At 43.5% G+C, this 20869-nt stretch overlaps 1 long non-coding RNA gene across 1 annotated transcript in view; it reads right to left on the bottom strand.

Moving 5' to 3' along the window:
* Window positions 1-20869, bottom strand: part of LOC141569387 (uncharacterized) — a 320431-nt gene that overhangs the window by 139660 nt on the left and 159902 nt on the right. The window lies entirely within an intron of this gene.

The raw sequence follows: 20869 nt of genomic DNA, 5'->3' as shown, positions 1-20869 counted from the left end.
AAAATCAATCTCACGGAAGTGTTTCATGAAGCCTTTCAGTATACAGAGGATGACATGGGGACACTGCTTCAAGGTGGTTCTCCTTCCTAACTCCTTGTCATTTCTAGTCTTCCCATAGTTTAGGGCTTCGATTGTATGCCTGCTCTATCCACTAGGGGTCAAACTTTTATATCTGGTGTATCACTGCAATAGTAGTGCCAGCCTAAGGGGGAAAATCAGTTCCTTCTTGGCTGGAGTAAAAATGGCTGTACTCCAGGTGTTGACAGCATAGTCAGCCATCCCCCCGTTATACTTTGGGGAACGGGAATAAATTAAACATTTTAAGAGAATGGTTTTTCTCCTGTCTTATGTCCTGCTTCTGCTCTTACCAGAAGTGGGTCACTCTAGCACTAGCAATGCAAACACCATATCCATTTGTGGGAAGGTTTTACAGGCTGCCACCTGACAGCAGCAGGTAGATGCGATCCTTTCTAGTTCTCGTTTAATTGCTTTTCTATTGTATTTTTGGTATGGATCACTTGATGCTATAAATTCAGCGCACTTGTGAACCTTCACTTCCCCTTACGCTTAATTAAATTATTTGAAAAATTAGAATGAGTATGTTTAGTCTTTTATAGTTGACAAAGTTGAAACAAGAAGCCAATTCTCTTCAAGTTGATGTATGGATGCCATAGGATCCCATGAATTCCAGAGGCACTTTTACAGAAATTGTCAAGCAGATTCTAAAACGTGTATGAAAGTGCAGAGGACCTAGATTAGCCAATGCAACTTCGGAAAAGATGGACAAAGGCGGATGACTTACACTACTTGATTTTAAAGACAAACCACAGTCTGAGAGAAAACATTTGCAAAGAAAATATCTGATTAGGGCCTTGCATTCAGAACATATGAAGAAATCTCAAAACCCGATAATGAGGAAAATAAAAAATATGGGAAACATTACAAAGGGACACAAAGAAACTCAACAGAACCATCTCGCTTGTGGTGATGGTCTCAGGCATATGTATATAAGTCAAAATTGATCAAATTGTACATTTTAAATATGTACAATTTATTGTATGTCAAGTATACCTCAATAAAGCTGCAAAAACAAAAATTTAAAATGCACATTGAAAGCGCCACAAAGAGGTGCCTGGATCTCCTCTACTGTCTGTCCCCTTGTTCCGTACTCTGTGACAGAAGAAGTGTTTCTGTCTCCCTCCACGTGTGCGCTGGGTCCCACCCCTTTCACCTTCATCAGAACTGGTTTCCTTCGCCTTCCTCTCCCTCCAATCACCAATCTTCTGCTGTCCTCTGGTTATTTGCACCGGAACACAAATGTGCTCTTGTTATGTTTCATTTTAAAAACAAATTAAAACCCTTCATTACCTGAATATATCCCTCTAACTACTGCCCCATACACACCCATATAGACACACATACGTGTGTGCACACACCCACAAACATAGGCACACATACATGCACATGTGCAGTCTCTCCAAACTGATCATAACACTAGAACTTGCCCAAACTTTGTGAATTTGGGCATATCGCTGCCACACCACTTATTAAACTATTGAACTGCACTGGGAATTAATATATGAATAAAATGGTTACTCTGTTAATACACAATTGACTTGGGCTTAGAGATCAAAGACCTAGTTTTGAATTCCTGCAGCTGAAGGATGTGACTGTGAATAGATCACTTAAGTCCCCCAAAGAGCGTTTCCTTCCTGTGACATGGATTATGATACCTGCCTGATCTATTTCAAAATGTGATACAAGGATGTAGGGAAACCGCGTTTCTACGTGTGCCAGCATCCTGCCCGGCATACTTCAGACTTAGTCAATGTCCAGTTGGGACACTCCTGCCTGCCTTGGTGACAGACACACACCCTCCCTCCGGTTTCTCGCTTCCCCTTTTTTCCCAAGGGCTTAGCTGGTTCCAAGGTGAGATGAGTCAGCACAGCTGAGCACCTCACACGACAGCTCATCTCCTTTTCTGTAAATCCCTCCATCCTCAAGGCCAATAAGCATGGCGAGGCACCACTGCTTGCCCCCATACCTCTCCCTGAGAGGACAACCCAGGCGCTGAGCAAGGCAGCCGTCCCTACGCAGAGCTCTTAAATGTTTTCTCATCGTCAAGGCCCCACTTAATGTCTAACGTCTCCTTGAAACATTGATTGCTCTAGAGCAATTTCATCTCCACCCACTTTTTATAAAAACCGTCTTCCCTGCAGTCCGTCGCTGTATCAACAAAGTAAAATACAACTAAATGAAATTCAAAGTCCTACTCCCATAATGCATCTGTGTACTCACAGTAGGGCTACAATTTAGGTGTTCTCTAGTATTAATCTCATTTGTTTTGTGTTTCTTTTCCCTCAAGCTATGTAATCCTTGAGAGCAAGGGCAGTTTTCTCTGAATTATGTAAATACTCGACACAGTGCTTATCTTATATTTATCCCATCGATTCTGATGGAATCAACTGGAGGGTCACAGGTACCCAGACTACTTCCTCTTCTCCCATCACCACAGATTTCTTCTCTGTCTGGAATTCCTTTTCTTTTCATCTCTATTCCAGAAGGTAGAGGCTCAACTCAGATCACACCTTCCTCCTCCGTGAGACTTTGTCTCACTGCTTCGGCCTAAGTCATTCGTGCCTTTCCCCGTCCGTCCACTGGACCGCACAGGGATTCAAGACCCACATGTCAGTTACTGTGGGAACATGGGCAAGGTATTTGCTCTCTCTCTCTCTCTCTCTCTCTCTCTCTCTCTCTCTGAGCCGTGGTTTTTCTGTAACTCTGAAACAAGGATAAGAACCCCATCTCACAGAGGCCCTTGTTGGGGGGAAATGAGATCGTGTTCGGGGAATTCCTTTGTCAGCTGAACCCGGATAAACAAATGAAAGGAGTAATTATCTCGACTATGGCTTATCTTGCTCTGCCTTGTATGGCAGTTACTGGTCAGAGGATCTGTCTCCTGCACGGGTCTGAGAAATCCTGAGAGCAAGGACCCACCGGTTTCCTTATCTTTGTCACCCCGCTGGGCTGTGCACACATCAGCATGTGGGGGCCTGAACGTGTGGTGCAGCCAGGCCCTTCTGCCTCAGAGAAGCAAATGTCCACCACAGTATTTGTAATTCTATACAGAGCTACCCCCAAAAAACCCCAAACACATTTGCCTGTTTTAATGCACCCAAAGATGATGTTTCAAAGGAGAAAGAGGGAGCCATTTCCCCCCCAATAAGTGCCCACATGATCAAAGCCTGAAGAGCAAGTAACTAACATAATTCATCACATGAGATTAGAGGCATTCAGGAAACAGCACATCGTAATTAAACCAAAACAACAATCTACCGGATGCACACACTGTTTTCCAGCTATGATCTCATATTTCATTACCCCCCAGGGTCTGGAGTCAGGATTTACAGGAGAGGAGCTGATCTGGGAGCCGAGATGGGATGACGGGCCAACTTGTGTGGAAGAGTCTCAACTGGATGGTCAGATGTTTATATTCAACATTAGGGACATTTTCCAACCAAGGAGTGGCTCTTCATTGACCAAACGACTTCCTGGATCCAAAGATGGAGGAATAATGCTGAGAATTACCTAGCTTGGATTACAAATCAGGTCCACCTCTTGAAGCACGTGATTGCCTGATACCTGAAGCTAACTGAGCTGCTACAAAGGTTTTTCAGAAGGAAATGCTCTAAGGAAGCATATGTACCTGAAGCCTTTCTCTTAAGCCTCACCCTGACCTTCCCCTGGGGTCTCATTGGGCAGAAGGGGTGACATGCGTGTTTTGAAATGCTAGTATACTACAATGCCAAAGATAGATACTGCAATCACTCCTGAATTAAAATTCATGCTTCTCCTCTTATCACTGGCCATGAGAATGAGAGTAAATATTTTATCATCACTGTGCTTCAGTTTATGCCTCTATAAAATAGAAATAACACTGCAGCATCTATTTCACCATATGCTTTTGAGGGTTAAATGAAACAAGGTAGGAAGAAATGGCACGTAGATATGCCAGTATTCCACAGATATTATTACTTCCTTTCTTGTTTCCCCGTTCTTTCCTACTTTCTCTCATCCCCTAGCCACCATCGATGGACCTAGAAAGAACAGGCTCACACAGCACGAGATACATTAAATTTTCATGTAGCTGATTTTTAATTTATTTTCAATATTTTAGACACAATTATTATATGAAATAAATAAAAGTTAACATAGCCTTTTGCTCCATATTTCGGTCTTTATAACCCTGGTCTGCCTGGTTCCAGAGCTCATGGATTTGAAACCCCACTTTTGTCTCCTGAGTCATCTCTTACTGGGATCGTAGGAAAACTGCCAATTTATTGGTAAGGAAATCAGGATGAGAACGGCTGGATAATATGACCTATTCAAAGGTCATGACACTCACTTCCATCTCTTTGCTCTTACAGTCTCCCATTCCATTTTTATTTTTAGATGGTTCTTTGGATCAGTGTTCAGGTTGTAAAACTAGGTAGATATATTCAGCTAGAGTATAGGAGCTTTGTCATAGTACCATCGAAACTAAAATTCGATGGCAGAGAAAGCTTGATGGAAGAGCTGACCTCTGAACTAGATTCTGGAAGATGACCAGGAATTGGCTCGTAGAAGAAAGGGAGGGATGACATTCTGGGCAGCAGAAGCTACATGTGTAAAACCTTGCGGGTGAGCAGGCAGGGAGAGAACATGGCAAGTTTACAAAAAAACAAAACAAAACAACTACTTCAGCGCTGGAGAAGCTTGGCCGGAGATGTGGCTGGAACAACAGACCTCAAATGTTTTATGCACTTTATTCTGTCAACTATGAAAAATTACTAAAGGGTGTAATCAGGGAAGAGGCATGATCATTCTCATGTTTTAGTAACATAATTCTCATGGGAGTAAAATGAGGATTTGGGGTGATTTTTTTCCATGTTGGTGGATACTTTCCCTCAGCTCCTCCCATAATGCCACTTATTTTATTCATTTTTAGAATTTAGAACTATTAAAAGGGGGGGACTTTCATTAAAATATGTCTTTTGGTTATTCTTTTTGTGTGTTTCAATTTACCACTAAAAAAAAATGTTTAAGTAAATTAGTTAGCCAAAGTCTGCCCTGGGCGAAATGAGGGTCCTTGCTCTCAGGAGGTTATGCTTGCTCCAGTCCCCAAAGTCTTTCTCATTTATCAGAGAGTCTACATCCCTCCTCAATAGGGAAACAAGACAACTCTTCAATCCCTGTTGGCAATGTCCTATAGATGGGAGACAACCTTCTGCTGAGGAACTCTTGGCAATGATTTTGGGGGAATGGCTCTAGTTTCACAATGTCGCCCTTGAATGACTTCATGTTCTTGGGTGAATTTCATCCAGTTTTAGTGATTTATTTACATTTAGTTTGACAATTTGATCTAGAAAATCCTGTTTATTCCCAAAGGTTTTCTAACTCAGAACCACATGGTACACAAATTATCCTTTTGGCTTGAAATTAACACCATTTGGTGGATGGAATATAGCAGCTGAGACCCCATGAATCTGTGCTCAGCAGGTCACGAAAGCATGAATACAGTATTTGAATCTTGACTACACTGCAATACGTCCCTGGATTAACTGCTGGTTGATACACTGCACAGAAACGGAGAGAATCATCAAACAGCCATCAGATGAGGGGACCAAAACAACCAGACCAGATGGCTCATCTGTTTTTGACCATCCAAATGACTACATGATCACTTCTCAGTTTAAAGCTTAAAAGTTAAAAGGAGGCCTGAACCTTGCTAACTTAAAGATTTTTATCATACTTGATATATAGCTAATTTTCTGCTAAATTTTAGATCAAGTCTATAAAAGGACATACATGAGAGGTTGTCTATGTATGAAAATTCCTTTCATTCATTCATCTATTCATTTTATTTACTCAGTCATACATTTTAACCATTATGTGCCACACAGCACATTCGGCACGGAGAATATACTCGGACACTCAAACACTGTCTCTCAAGAAGCTCAAATATACAGCACTAGGTGTCACATTAAACTTGATGAAGACATGAATATCTTCATTGCTATCCTCTACAGCATTTGTAACACGTATTCTTACCCCCTTTATAAATCCTAAATACATCCCCACACTCTTCACTTCCAGCAAATTATCTTGCCTCTTCTTTCATGTAGGAGATCAAAGCCAAAATATAAATTTCCTCCACTTCTTTCATCTCTAAATCATTATTCTGTAATGGAATATTGCTAAGGAACAACAGACTGAGGGATTAAGAAAGGTTTCCTAGAGAAAGTAATGACTATATTTATTTTGAAAGGATGAGTAGGAGATAGCTTAATTAACAAGGTGGCAGAGTAAGGTGAGAGAGGTAATTACAGCAAAGGGAATATTTTGATAGTGGCCATATGCCCCAAGGACAGAAAGCAAGAAAGAAAATATTCATAAAGGTGCAGAGTAATGAAATTCAGAGATGAAAGAAGTTGAGGAAATTTACATGTTGGCTTTGATTTTCCACATGAGGTAAGAGGCAAGATAATTTGCTAGAAATGAGGAGCGTGGGGGTGTATTTAGGATTTAAGAAGAGAGTAAGAATACATGTTACAAGTGCTATAGAGGAAGCTTTAGAGAGTAAAGTATGTTTAATCAAAGGACTCCAGGGCAGGGAGCAGGAGGGCTGGCTGTGTGAGTTCGGGGTTTACTGGGGAGGGACAGTGGGGCCCCAGAGTACTGAATGAATCCCTAAAAACGTGATGCTAAAGTCAGCTTAGAGTATGGCAAGAGAAGGAATAGAAGTGGGAAGCAGGAAAATGAGACTGTAAGGCAGGTGATAAAGGAAGACAGCATGTCCTGGAGGCAGAGTGACATTACCCAAGAGAAAGGCAGAGAGTAGTGAAAGTACCTTCTTTCAGTGTGTGTCAAAAGAAACAATGCACATAAACCAGAACCAAGGATCAGCAGCGTGACAAAGTCAATCCTCACCCTCCTCCTGGTCCTGCGGGAGGAAGGGACTGAGAAAAGGTACACATGGGGAAGAGAGAAGGAAGCTCTGAATCAAGAGAAAGTCACACGTGCCTTACAAGAACAAGCATATGAAAGCATATGAAGAAAACAGTGAGAGTTATGTTCCATGTCCAGCCATAAGAAGTAAGAAAATGTGACTCACAATCAAGAGACACATCAGTTAGTAGAAAGGGATCCAGAAATGACAGAGAGGATGAAACTGGTGAAGGACATAAGAACATCTTCTATAAATATGTTCCATGTGTGCAAGTAAAGAAAATTCAACCCCAGTGAGAAGATAAGCAGAAGATGTAAAAAAAGAGCCAAACGGAACTTCTAGAAATGAAAAATACAACATTAAAATGAAATTTTAACTAGGTGGTATTAACAGTGAGTTAGACCCTAGGGAAAACTCAGGAGACTTGAAGACAGAGCAACTGTTTAAAATCATTCACAGAGAGAAAATCTGAAAGAAAGAAAAAAAAAAAAAAGGTGAGAATGGGAAGGCTTCCAGAGGCACAGAAGCAGCATCTACTGAAAGGCCTTCAGAGAGCCTGAACCTGGAACAATCTTTGGCTCAACAGAACAGAGCTGGGATCTGAGGCGAAGACCCAAGATGAGAGCATGGCCCTAGGGTATGTGGTCAGTTGTGGCCATTCATTTATTTATTTGAAAAATGCTGACCAAAGTCTGCCCCCACTGACTGAGTGCTTTCCACAGGCTGTGCTTTGCACCAGGATATACAAAGATCTACAAGATACAGCATTTAGTCTATGCAGGGGGGCAGGCGAGTAAACAGGCAACTGCAGAAGACAAGGCACGACAATGGAGGTGTGGACCTCAAAGGAGGTCACTTCTTCTCCGGGTTGTGCAAGCGCAAAGTTGGCACTCACCTGTCCCTGAGAGTGAGTGCCTCCTTACTTAAATTGCGTTCTCTAGAAGCCTCTCTGGTCTCACCTGGATCTCGGCCTGGGTAGCGCAAGTTAGAGTAGAAAGAAGAACTGCATTTAGGACTAAGCTCCCCAAGGTCTGCTGCTGTTCACATGTCACTGCCTGCATGGTGGGATCGGCGTTTAACAGAAGCCTGAGCCTTTGGCATCTGGAGAAGAACGGTTCACCTCTGAAGCCTCAGCTCTGGAGGCCTTCCCTAACCAACGGCACCACTACAAACACAAAACAAACCAAAACAAACAGAAAGTGAAATGTAGTTCACGGCTTCCTCCTCTGTATCCAGTGCACTCTGTGCGAACCGCTGTCTTGCCAGGCAGAGGGGAGAGAATTAAGAGAACTTGGGAGTGTTGTCTGAGGGCCATGGAAGAGCTGACTCTGTCCACCACCGTCCCCAAGTAGGTGTGCATCTATCTTGTCCACGACACCCGTCACTCTGGCGTTTGAAATGCAACTGTTAGAAATACACTTATTTCAGCAAGGCACTGCCCTCGCCCCTTGGTCCTTTTTATTTTCTTTTTAATGGAAGTATCCTCTAGAGGAAGCCTGCTCAGTCACTGCTAACTTCAGCCTGAAACAATCGGAAAACTTTCCTCAGTCACGGGAGAACTGGCACGGGCACTGCAGCTGCTGGGTGGGGATGCCAAAGAGATGGACAGAGTCGGAGAAAACAAGGAGCACAGAGGCAACACATCTGACTGAGCAGGACTGGCAGCCCCACGGGCCACACTCCTGGATCCCTTCCCCTGTGTCATCCATGCCATGTTTTCTGGGACCGTTATCAACCTCAGCGCGTGTGTGCGCGCGTGTGTGTATCTGTCTAGTAACTATCCTATATTCCAATATCCCAGTGTATAGGAAGTATATGGTCCATAGGAAATATCCTAGAATTCTGTCTTGTCACCAATACAAGTTTACCTGTAATCACCGGGACGGCCAATCAGCAGACTAGAACAGCTCAGAAAATACCTTTTATCTCATCGCAAAAACTAATTTTCTTCTTCAGCTACCGAACTGATACACTTCTCTTCTCCTACAAAAGATTTAAATTGTATCCACAGAGGCAACCGGAAAACGGAGTTAACTGTTGCTCTGGAAGCAGGCTGACACATTTTCTGGGATTCTGGGACAGAGGAAAAGTCGAGGATGAAGTTTCTGAATGGCCTCGTCCAGGATAGAAAATAAAAATCCATTTGGAACAAGCCATTTCCCTTCGGCCCAAGACAGAAAACCATCTTTCCAGGTGGGGCGGGGGAGGGAGGCAGAAGGAGTGAAGAACTTGGATGGGGGAGCAGACACCCCAGAAGCATGGAAACTGTCTCCAGAAGTAGAATGTGCTGTTCCCCTTGCTTACAGCTGATCGGTTTCTCCTGAGACTGTTTCTTGCTCTGACGCCTCCAGGAAATTCATCGATCGAGTTTTTCTTTTTTAATTTGATGCTGCCATCAAATCACCATATGTCCCTAGGTGAAATAGACACCTTTGCACAGGACAACCTGGAAAAAAGAGCCCCTGGGGAAGCCTTGACATCCCAGGTGTCACCGAGGCTCTGTGCATTCCTTTCACTCCACACTCAGGCCATACGGCTCTCATGCATTTCGGGGTTGGCTATTTTGCTTAGAAATTAAAGCCTGTGCTCTAAAATTTCTCAGCCTTGGAAACAGGGTCATGGCTGTTCCCCAAACTCTCTTGGGCCTGTAATCAATCAGTCCCACTTCTTTGCAGACTTAGACCTAAATAATCACGCAGTTCTGGATCAGTTATTTAAATGCATAGTCCACACGGATGATAATAGATTCTAATTCGTAGCCTCAAGGTTGGGAATTGGCACTTTCTCTGTAAAGGGCCACATGGATATCTTAGGGTTTCAAGCCAAATGGTCTCTGTTGCAAGAACTCAACTTCGCCCTGGTAACTGGAAAGCAGTCAGAGACAGGAAGGAACAAATGAGTGTGGCTGCGCTCCAGCAAATCATTACTTACGTAAACAGGTGCAGGCTGGACGGTTTGCGGACCCATGAGCCAGATGACTCTTTGAAACACCCATTTTTTTCCATTTTCACGTATGCCCTATTACCACTATCTAAGAGTTATGGAAGCTTCTAAATTTTCACAAACTAGCTCTACATTCATGTGCTTTTCTTAAAAGTGCAACATAAAAATATACTTTTCAATATTTTTTGAATCATAATCTTACAGGTGAAAAAAAAACACAATAAATTCATCTGGCTAAATTCCGCTTCTGCCTCTGAACACATAAGCATATTTTTGTGCAGTTGTCATTTGTATATGGATTCCATTTTTCTATTTTGTGATTTATACTCAGGACTCTTTTGTGGCAGCATTGTTATATATTGATGTATCCTGCTTATTTTTAAAAGGCAGAAGATTTATGTGATCTGAAGAGAAACCAGAGTATTGCTGCTTACTTATTTTTAAAGATTATGCCATAAGTATTTCATTATACTTATAAAGCTAGCTTGCTAAAAAATTCTATTGTTAAATATTGGAATTTCCCCCATGTTTTTCCATGAGCTAAATAAGGCTGCTATAAAAATCTTTGTATAAGTGACATACAAGAAAGTTAAAATCCAAATGTCAAAGCCATACTACTTCAGTGAGGTCTAGTAATGATTAGGCTTGAAACATGGTAATGTTACACACTCAAAAACACAGCCAGGTAATTATTTTTGTTTAAAACAACCGGAATATAAATTCATTGAATTGTCCATCACGTTGAATGAGCTATCAGAAGACTATCCTAAACAACTTTTTCTAAGAAATGTGATTGGCTCTGCAGTGTTTTTTATTGTGCAGTTGTCTACAGGGATCACACGTTCCTTCACAGATTCAATGGTGTGTCTCAGTGTTACACTACAAGCTCACCTGCCGATGGCTTAAACACTTCAATCTATGTTCAGACTGTGATTTCCTATTCTAAATAAAACAGTTTCATTAACATTGTCAGCTGTGGAAAATGATTTTTTAAAATAAGCCTCCATGACCACAAACTTAGGCAGAAAATCATTGGGTCTGACAACATAAACATTGAAGATTTCTCTTCAACGTGGGCACAACAGACCACGTTAACAGATGTGTACCATAAAAAGAGAAGATAATTGGCAAAGTTTAAAATCAATGGGGTTAATACTGAGACTATAAAAGGTATTTCTATACATCATTGGGGAAAAAGTAGGAAAATATGTAGAGGATATGAATTGCCAAGGCACAAAAACAAGACACCTCAATGACGAAAGTTAGAGATTCTCAACTTCACCCGTAATAAGAGACATAAAAATTAAAACAGCAGAATTATACCACTTAATACCCACCAATCGGCAAACATTTCAAAATGAGAGGACTCCAAGTTTTCAACAAGTTGGGGGAACCAGGAATCCACATGCATTGCTGGTAGGAGTGGGAACCGGCAGTCTTTCTGGCAAGTAATCTGGCAGCTCTTAGGGGGAATTAGTGTCTCTGCCTCCTATGATACAAAAGTCTTTCTCCTGAGAAGATATGCCTGGGAAATTCTCACAGAGGCTCATCAGGTACCACACAGAAAAATATACACAGCAGCACGATTTGTAGCAGCAAATAGCTGTCCATCATCAGATAGATATGATGCAACTGTCAGAAGCAATCAAATAGTGAGCATACATTGGAACACACTACTGAGTGAAAGGGTAAGAAATATAATGTAACACTAACATGTAAGATGTAAGCACATAAATACACAAAATACCCAACACATATTTTCACAGATACATACATATGAAGAACGCGTATTAAATATCTTAATGGAGGTACTGCTCAATGGTTAAAAAAAAAAAAAAAACAGTAATGGAAAATGGGGCGTGAAGGGGAGGTCCAAGATGGCGGCAGCATAAGATGGCACAGAACTTGCCCCCTCCTATGAGCAAACTCAAATATACGCGTCTATGGGGAGCAGTTAGTCCTGCGGGACAACTGAGGGCTGAATGAACAGCTTCTGGACAACAAACAAGAGAAAGAGACTAAACAGAGAAGGCCTTCCAGGAACTGCGGGAACTCTCTGGGCAGGAGTAGCCAGTGAGAGCCACTTGTCACATCCCCCCAGCCTCCATCTGAGCTCTATTTAGGGGCTCTGGCCTACCTGCAAGGTCACCACAGCAAGTTCCGGCCGTGACACATAGCCTGAACCCATTCTGACCCCCAAATAAAGGGAGCTAGCAGGATTAGTGATGCGTCACTACACACACCTTCCTCCCCCACACCTGTCCTTCCCTCCCCAACCCCCCATCCCCCAGCTCCATTCCAGCTCAGTGGGCCAGTGCCCCACACACCTTAGGTACCTGCTCGGCTCCTACTGGCCTGCCCAGCCCACTCAGCTCACATGGTCCACACCAAGCCCATGTCTACATGACTCAAGACTGAGAGAGAGAGCTTTTTTGTCTAAGTCACATAAACAAACATAGAAACTCAAACAAAATGAAAAGACAGAAGAATAGCTCTCAAATGAAGATGTTCACTGCAGCATTACTAGCAATAGCCAAGATATGGAAGTGACCTAGATGTCCATCCACAGACAAATGGATAAAGAAGACATGGTCCATATACACAACGGAATATTAGTCGGCTATAAAAAAGAACGAAATCTTGCCCTTTGTGACAACATGGGTGGACCGAGAGGGTATTATGCTAAGTGAAATAAGTCAGAGAAAGACAAATATCATATGATTTCACTCATTATGTGGAATCTAAAAAACTAAACAAATGAATAAACAAAACAGAAACATATCCATAGATACTGAGAACAAGCCGACAGTTGCCAAAGTGGAGGAGGGTGAAGGGACGGGAATTTTTTTTAAACGAAGAAAATGAGGGCTGAAGGGGAAAACTAAAATAAAACAAGCAAAGGGCCTTGAGGAATAAAAAAAAAAAATAGTGTGCCATGAATTGATAGATATTTGATTAAATCAAAGCTCTGCACCTAAAATTCAAAAAGTTAAAGAAAAAAAAAAGGCACACATGCTGAAGAACAGAAAGTTACCGAAGGCACACTTGGGTGCCGGTAGACACTTTTCTAAGCACATGGTAACTCGGGAGCCCCGCAGGATGGAAAACGCAGAGGAGACTCTGTTCTTAAGTTCATGAACTACGGTTCTCCCAGACTGTTCTCCAGTCTCTTGGAGTTCTTTTCCCCTCCGCGTTACTCGTGCTGATGAGCCAATAGGGGAGGGAACGCATGGCTCTCTGTCCTGAGAAGCTGGTTGACAAAGCTCCCTCCTGGCTGAGGTATCCTAGAAACGCTCCATTGTATTCTCGCCTGAGCAGTATTTTCCATGTTTCTCCTCTACACGCTGGCAGTAGCGAATGTCTGCACCGTGGCTGCCGTCCAGGGAATGCGAGGCCAGACCTCTCCTCCAGGCGCGCTTCCAGAAGACTCATTTGGATTCTATAGCTGAAGAGCCCCACACTTTAAGGAGGACCCGAGGCCATGCTGACGCCTCTTCAGACCTTTGCAAGTCGAAGAGGGGAAAAGGCTGAGAGCGCTCGCTGCTGCTCAAGTGGGTGTGCCAGCCTCACTCTGACTTTTATTACAGAATGCCCAGATGTGTACAAAGATTTCCAGAGCGAGAGGCGAGGCACTGCCCAGGGTAGGTATGTCTCTGTGTTTTAGATCTTGCCTTCTCCCCACCTCAAAAGTGGATATGAACATCAGTGGGTAAAATTTCCCTCAGGAGTGCTGTGCTCATGAAAAGATTGAAGTGTGTTTCACGGACAAAGCCAGCAGTTTCCTATGTATGTGGGAAGAGGCATCTGAGAGTCACTGCCTTTCTAATCTCAGACCAAGTGCCCTCCAACGAGCTGAAAGTCCCATTCTTCTTATTAATGGTAAAAACCACTGTGTTTAACATCTACAGGGCGGTAAGCTGCTTATAAATGAAATTATTCCATAATTTTAACAATATTGCTAATCAGCTAAAAGTTGGGGGGGGGGGGTTAAGAAAGAACACACCCAAGAGAACAAATAAAGTGTTACTCCTTTTTTAACCCAGGTCCTGGGCACACAGTGGCAACATTTTGATATATATGAGTTGAATGAATCAAGAGAGATTGCTATTATGTATTTAAGCATTTGGAAGATAGTGTAACAGAATGGTTAAAATTCTTCTCTCTGGAGACAGAAAAATTTGGAATTTCCAGTTGTCACTACTCGGCTGGGTGACTGGGCAGATTACTTACCTTCTCCAGGCCCCAGTCTCCTCTGCTGTGAAATGGGGCTATTTACAGTGGTTACCTCCCAGAGTTACTATGATCGGGGTTATTATTATTATGTAAAAGGGTTGAGCACAGTGCCTGGCACACAGTAAGCCCTCAGCCAGTACAGCTATCATTATTGTCAACTCTCCTGCTGTCAGCACCTTCCTACTATACTGGCCTTAACACAAGGTGGGTGTGTTCTTTCTTAAAGCCCCCCAACTTTCCCCCACAGAAAGGGTAAAACCCACTTTGCTCTCTAATAGAGGTAAGAGGTGTGTGGTGAAGGCTTTCAAGGGAGAGGCTAGTTCCATTCTCACCAATCCTAGACTGGTCTCAGCTGGAGAGGGGACCCCCCAGGAGGGATGGGACGTGAGCACTGAGTCTCCTGTGGAATGAACAATTCAGAAAATGGTGTAGCCCTTTCTCCATTTCATCTTGGATCTCTGCTTAGACCTAAGTTGGTGACAGCTAGTCTTCACTGTCTGTACTTTTCACATTTCCCATCGCATCGTGTCTCTGGGCTGCACACTGGCTCGTTTCCGCAAATCTTTCTTCTCATTTATCCTTTGGGCTGTGTCGAATCTGTTGCTAAGCCCACCGAACGAGTTAAGTTGCAAATATTCTACTTTCTTACATAGAAGTTCTATTTGACCTCATTCGAATCTCCCTGGTCATTTTTATAGTCTCTTATTTCTTGCTCGTACTTTTGGCATTTCTTTTGTACATTTGCACATATTAAATGTTCTCGTTTTATATCCTGCAACTGATAAATCCAATATCTGAAGTCCTTGTAGGTGCGATTCCAAAACGTGTCCGTTTCTGCTGGCTCTCACTCATGGCACCTTGTTCTGTCCATGCTTTTTGAGTGAGTTCTTGTTTGATTTGATTTATGTGGAAAGAGGTCCTGGAAAAAGTGTATTCTTCCATAAGGAATTTGTGTTTGCTTTAGTCAGATGACAGGGAGCACTGATATATTATCATCTAAAAATAAAAGTTCAACCTGCAGTTTTTTTTTATTTTTGTTTTGTTTTTTGTGAACTAGGTAATATGAATTTGTGAAACACCCAAGAAGGCCAACTTTCAGTTAAAAATTCTCAGGGAATATTTTTTACCTCTCCACCAATGGCCAAGTTTGAGGCAGATAATTTTCCTTGTGGACCCTCTTTCTGGAGGGTCCCCTCCCCCCCTTTTAACCTAGTCTATTCTTTATGGAGCACAGATGGCACTTGGGCGTTCTGACTTTCTTTACCCTCCCTCATTTGAGTGGGCTCCTACAACCTGGGTGGTCCCCAAGGTCATCAGGAATTAGTTGGTTTCTCCAGGATAGCTGGGGCTTTTAAAACTCACTCTCCTTTTGGATTCCTGCTTTTCCTTTGTTTTCATCAAGTTGAAAATGCTCATAAAAAATAAAGGCGTTACAGAATTGTACACCTGAAACCTATGTGACTTTACTAACAATTGTCACCCCAATAAACTTTAATTTAATAATAATAATAGTAATAAACAAAGGAGCAGAATGTCTTCATGGTGGCTGTTTGTCGATTCCTGGGTTTGAATCCCCGAGTCTGCTGTGTTCACCTCTGTGCAATCTTGGGTTATCTACTTGCTTCTCTGGGTTTGTTTCATCATTTGTAAAACATAAAAGTGTAATAATACTTATCTACATATTGGACTCTCATGAAGACTCAAGATAATGAGTGAGAAGTGCCTGGAACACAGAGACCTCGTCTGGCACTTAACCGCTGGCAGCTCCTGCGAGTTCTGTTAGTAGATTCTCTTGAGATAAATGTCCTGAAATGTTTAAAAGCTACAAACTGGCCATTTCCAGGCAGGCCTGTTGTCTACTCAGCCCAGAGTGATGGTGACAGAGAAGACACCTGATCTGCAGTCCTGGGACAATTATATTGTGGGTAAGGGTGGCAGTAAAGGGAATTTCTCTTTTTCTCCATCTGTGTGTCATTCTGTGTCACCCAGTGGCATAAATGATACCTTCTCTAATGACTGCCTCTGAAAAGAAAATAATAAATACGGTAGGGAGAATCTCAACCAAGAGATCAAGGGCTGTCATTATACAGAATCCTGAAGAATAACAAGGCGTATGAGCTTGGTGGCACTGGGGCTGTGAGACAAGCATTCTTCATCTGTCAGGGTGATGCTTTTAATGACGACATCGACGACATCCAGAGGGTAATTTAATTCGCGCATCCCTGATCCACTTACACTAATGTAATTTGAGCCCGGCCTGAGAGACACCGAGCCCTGCACAGACTGCCTTCTCCCCTGGTGGTTAATTTGGCCAGATGAAAATTAATAAGAACTTAATATCCATTAGAAAATTCTCAGGTCGACGGGATTTTACATGCGGCAAAGCATTGTTACTTCCAAAGGATTTTTAAAGTTTGTGGACTGATGCATGTGTGACTGTGTTTACTTTGGACATTTTTGTTTACTGTGCTCTGCAGCAATCCCTTAAGTCTGTCTTTCAAAGGAAGGATACATTATGGCCGCATCGTTAATTGATCTCCAGTATCAAATTAATCTCCGATATCTTATGAAATGTCTGCCTATGAAATTGTGGAAACGGGCCACGGTCTCCATTTCTACTTCTCTCTGGAGGGATGTGTATAGTAAATAGAACTGCCTTTGCTGGCGACTTTACCCTCCTTCCGATGTCCATTCATTCTGCGCAAATGATATTTTGGACCCGACAATGAGTATCTTAGCTTGAGGACCCCAGGAAACAAACTGGGAAACATAGATTAGCGGACAGGTTTACTGAGACATGTTTTGGGGTCCAATATCTGTGAGTGAGGAAAGCAGAGTTGGGCAAAAGGAGAAACTGAATTGTGACATAGCTTCCACCAAGGCCAGCTGACCTCCTGTGGAGAGCTCTGGAGCAGACGCCGGCCCTTCTGAGCTGTCCTGACACCTGTCAGGGGGTGTCTAGGGGGATATCCCTTCCCCCAGATGAGAGGCAGCTTCCCACTTGGGAAGTCAGGGATATTCTGATCATTTTTATGGCAATGTGATGAAGATTAAATGAGAACGTATGTTTCAAATGTCATTCACAGAGCAGGTATTTTGACCTTCCAGCTCTGGCACAGCTGGGACTCAGTGTTTAGAAAGTCAAGTCACTTCTTGGGGGGATGAGCCATGACCCAGGACAGCCTAGGCTGTTTGCTGTCACCAGCACAAAGCAGACAGAAGGAACAGGGACGTGTTCTGGTTCACTGGCTGGTGCAAGGTTGTTTCCACCGGGCTAGCTTAGAAGCATGAGGCTGTGCAGATGAGACCTGATAGAGGTGAGACTACCTCCCCAGGGAAATAGCACCGGGCGTCCCCGCTGGGCCCAGGAAGCTACAGCCTGCAGGCTGGGTTTAGTAGGGTCCGCAGATGCTGGGAGGGGGTGGGGGAGAAAGTGCATACTTCTCAAGGCCACCTGCAGGCCTCAGCCTTTCCTGAGGTCGCCCCCACTTTGAGCAGAGCATGAGGGCAGTACCCACCCCTGTCAGATCGCCTCCCTGAACTTGCCTGAGGAGCAGCAGGGCCTCCTGGGCACAACTTTACAGGAGTAAGAACTTCCCAACTCCAGACTAAACAGAGCCAACATGGCACCAGGCCCTCGGCGTCTATCACTCCTCGGCAGCCTTGAATTCTCCTGTCATTTGCAATTAACGTGGTTGGTGACCTGGACAGTGTGCCCTCATGGCCCAGCACAGGGCTTAAGAGTCTCGACTTTGACCACACTGTGGGGACCCGGCCCCCTGCTCACTCACTGAATGACCTTGAGCTCCCTGAGCTCCAGTAGCCCATCTGTAAAATGGGAACGGTGTTAAAGGAGGCCAGATGCAAATGAACAAATGAACCCTCACTGGAGCCTGGCACTCGTTAGCTGGACAATAAATGCCACTGATGCAACAAGGAGCAGAATGGTTGTGTCAGCAACACGGTCGCAAGGAAAAGCAAAGGACACAGAAAAGAAGGAAATACACAGATCCCACGACTAGGAAGAAGCACAGGAGGCAGAACTATGGAGAGTGACCACAAAGGCCGTTATTTCAGACAGTCGGTCGGTCGCACTGTTACCCATAAAAGTCAGTCGGTTCTAAGGGGCCTCAGCGTTAGGATTGCATTTTAATGAGAAGGATTTTTAACTTCGTTATCATATGGCTCAGGGGTGTGGGTGATAATTTCATTCATTCCACAAATAGTTTTGCTGCCTACCATGTGCAAAGTTTGCAAAAGAAAATAGCTGCCATAGTCAGATGTGGGTGCATACACTACCTTGTTAACTGATGGGAAGTATCTGGGGTGAAACAAAAACCAGGCGCATTGCCAGGTGTTTGCCACTGCTTCTTTCAGCGTTCTCCTTGCTCTGGGTGCCCTCCTCCCACCAAGGCCCATCTCAGCACAAGTGTCCTCAGTTGTTTCTTAGGTTCTCCCCTCATCCTGACGTTCATCAGAACTTATCTGTCCTGGGTCATCCAGGCTATGGTTCCTTCCACTCAGCCCCAGACAGCTGGCTGGGAGCGACTGAGGTGGGAGACCATAGCCACATTGTGTGAGTGATTATAACCCCATTAAAATCGTACCCTTTCCAGACCTAGTGGCAGTATAAAGAGGGACAGGGTGGGGACTCAACACCTTGGCCCAGCGAACGGACTCTAACAAGATTTCAGATGCTTCAACCGGAGGAGAAGGTACCATACCTACAGGTATTTTTGGCTTTTTACTCAGACGTTTTTGCCAAACGATGGGAGGAAGGAAGAAAGGAGTTTGTAGGAAAAAAACAATGGTCCAGATGTTAGCTAGGGCTTCGGAAATATACAAATGAGTGAGGCAGTCTGAACATATGTTTAAGCAGGAAAGAGGGCTGTGATCCAGAGGTACAATTTTCATCAGATTCTCTAAGTTGTCTACGATCTTCAGAATGTTACAAATCACCATCCAGGGGATCAGTTACACCAAGCACCTCATTTTACCAGCTGGGAAACAACACACCCCTCCCAGACTTGAATGGTTAGGCAACTTGCTTGACATTCTCCATCAGCGAGGCCGACCCCAGACATGGACAAAAGTCTGTGGACTTCCAGGAACATAAGCATTAGAACCACCCCCATCAACACCAATGTGCCTTGCTCAAAAGCTCCTCCTCTGATGGGTCTAGGGTGAGGCTCAGCCACTGGTGTCTGTCAAAAGGTCCCAGGTAATTCTTGAGTGGTGACAGGGTTGAGGATGATTGCTCCTATGTATTATAAATCGAAGTGGTCGCCCTAAGCTTGGAGCACCTCCAGCTGCCAGTGCTGGAGAGTTAGTTAGAGATAGAAGCTATAGGAGGAGACGGAACCCAAAACGAAACTGAGACTCACGTAACCGTTCAGCCCAGAGTCTCTTCCCCTCCCTTCGGTAACCATGACCATCAGCACGTCCAGTGTACGTGTACACACACACGTTTGCTTCCTTCCCGTGTGTGACTTCCTTTCTCCTTCAAGGTTACCTTGACGGTTAATCCAGCCTCAATGCCACCTGGTAAATATGCTACAGGTCGGGCACAGGGTGGGATATGTGGCGTGATTTTTTTTCCCTGGCTCCACATTCCTTTAGGAAACTGGTTCTTAAACTTTGGTGTAAATAAGAATCACCTGGAAAGCTTTTTATAAATTGTAGGTACCTGGGTACCCCCTGTGAGGTTATGATTTAGTAGGTCTGGAGGGGAGCTCAGGAGTCAGCAGTTTAACAAATGTCACAGGAACTTTGGAAGATAAATCACTAATAAAAGATCACTGATCTACAACCACAACATTAAGAGACTTCCTTAAGAACAACCCGATGAAACATGGGAACTACTCTGCATGTAGGAGACGTCCGAAGGGCTCAAAATATTTGAACGCCCAAATCACCAAAGAAGACAGAGAGATGGCCAATGAACACATGAAAAGATGCTCCACGTCAATAATCGTTAGGGAAACGCAAATCCAAACCTTACTGAAATAACCACTAGAAAATTATGAACCTATTAAAATGGCTGAAATGAAAAAAGAAATGGCAGTTGTTGGGTAGGGAAGCACCGATACTTGGCTCAGCCACGAGACATTGCGGACGGCGGCTTACAAGGTTAAGCACACACGTACCTTACGCTCCAGCAATCCCATTCCATGGTCTTTGCGCAAATGAACTGAACATTTGTTCACACAAAAACCTGTACATGCTCCCCCACTTTCCCCTCCCCCAGCTGTCTGCGTCCAGTAACCACAAGTCTGATCTCTCTGTTTTTTAGATTCTGGTGGTGAAAAGGTTACAAACTTCCGGTTGTATGATAAGAGATAAATAAACACTAGGGACATCATGTACAGTGTAGAGACTCTAGTTAACATGCTCTATGATGTATAGGGAAGTTGTTACGAGAGTAAATGCTAAGAGTTCTCATCGCAAGGAGAATTTTTTTCCTTCTTTCTGTTGTACCTAGATGAGAAAATGGCGGCCAGCTGAATCTGTTGTCACCATGTCACAATATCTGTCAATCAAACCATCACGTTGTACACCTTAAACGTATACAGTGAGGTACGTCAAGTGTTTAATAAAACTGGAAAAAAATACATGAAGTTTAAATATTATTTTTAAAACTTGTATATGGGTGTTTATCCATGCCTAATCCACAATTACCAACACCTGGGAAAAACCTAACCGTCT

This window comes from Rhinolophus sinicus, linkage group LG17 (assembly GCF_036562045.2).
Source record: "Rhinolophus sinicus isolate RSC01 linkage group LG17, ASM3656204v1, whole genome shotgun sequence".
Lineage (NCBI taxonomy): Eukaryota > Metazoa > Chordata > Mammalia > Chiroptera > Rhinolophidae > Rhinolophus > Rhinolophus sinicus.
Note: the sequence above shows the minus strand (reverse complement) of the source record. Positions and strands in the feature narration are given on the sequence as shown.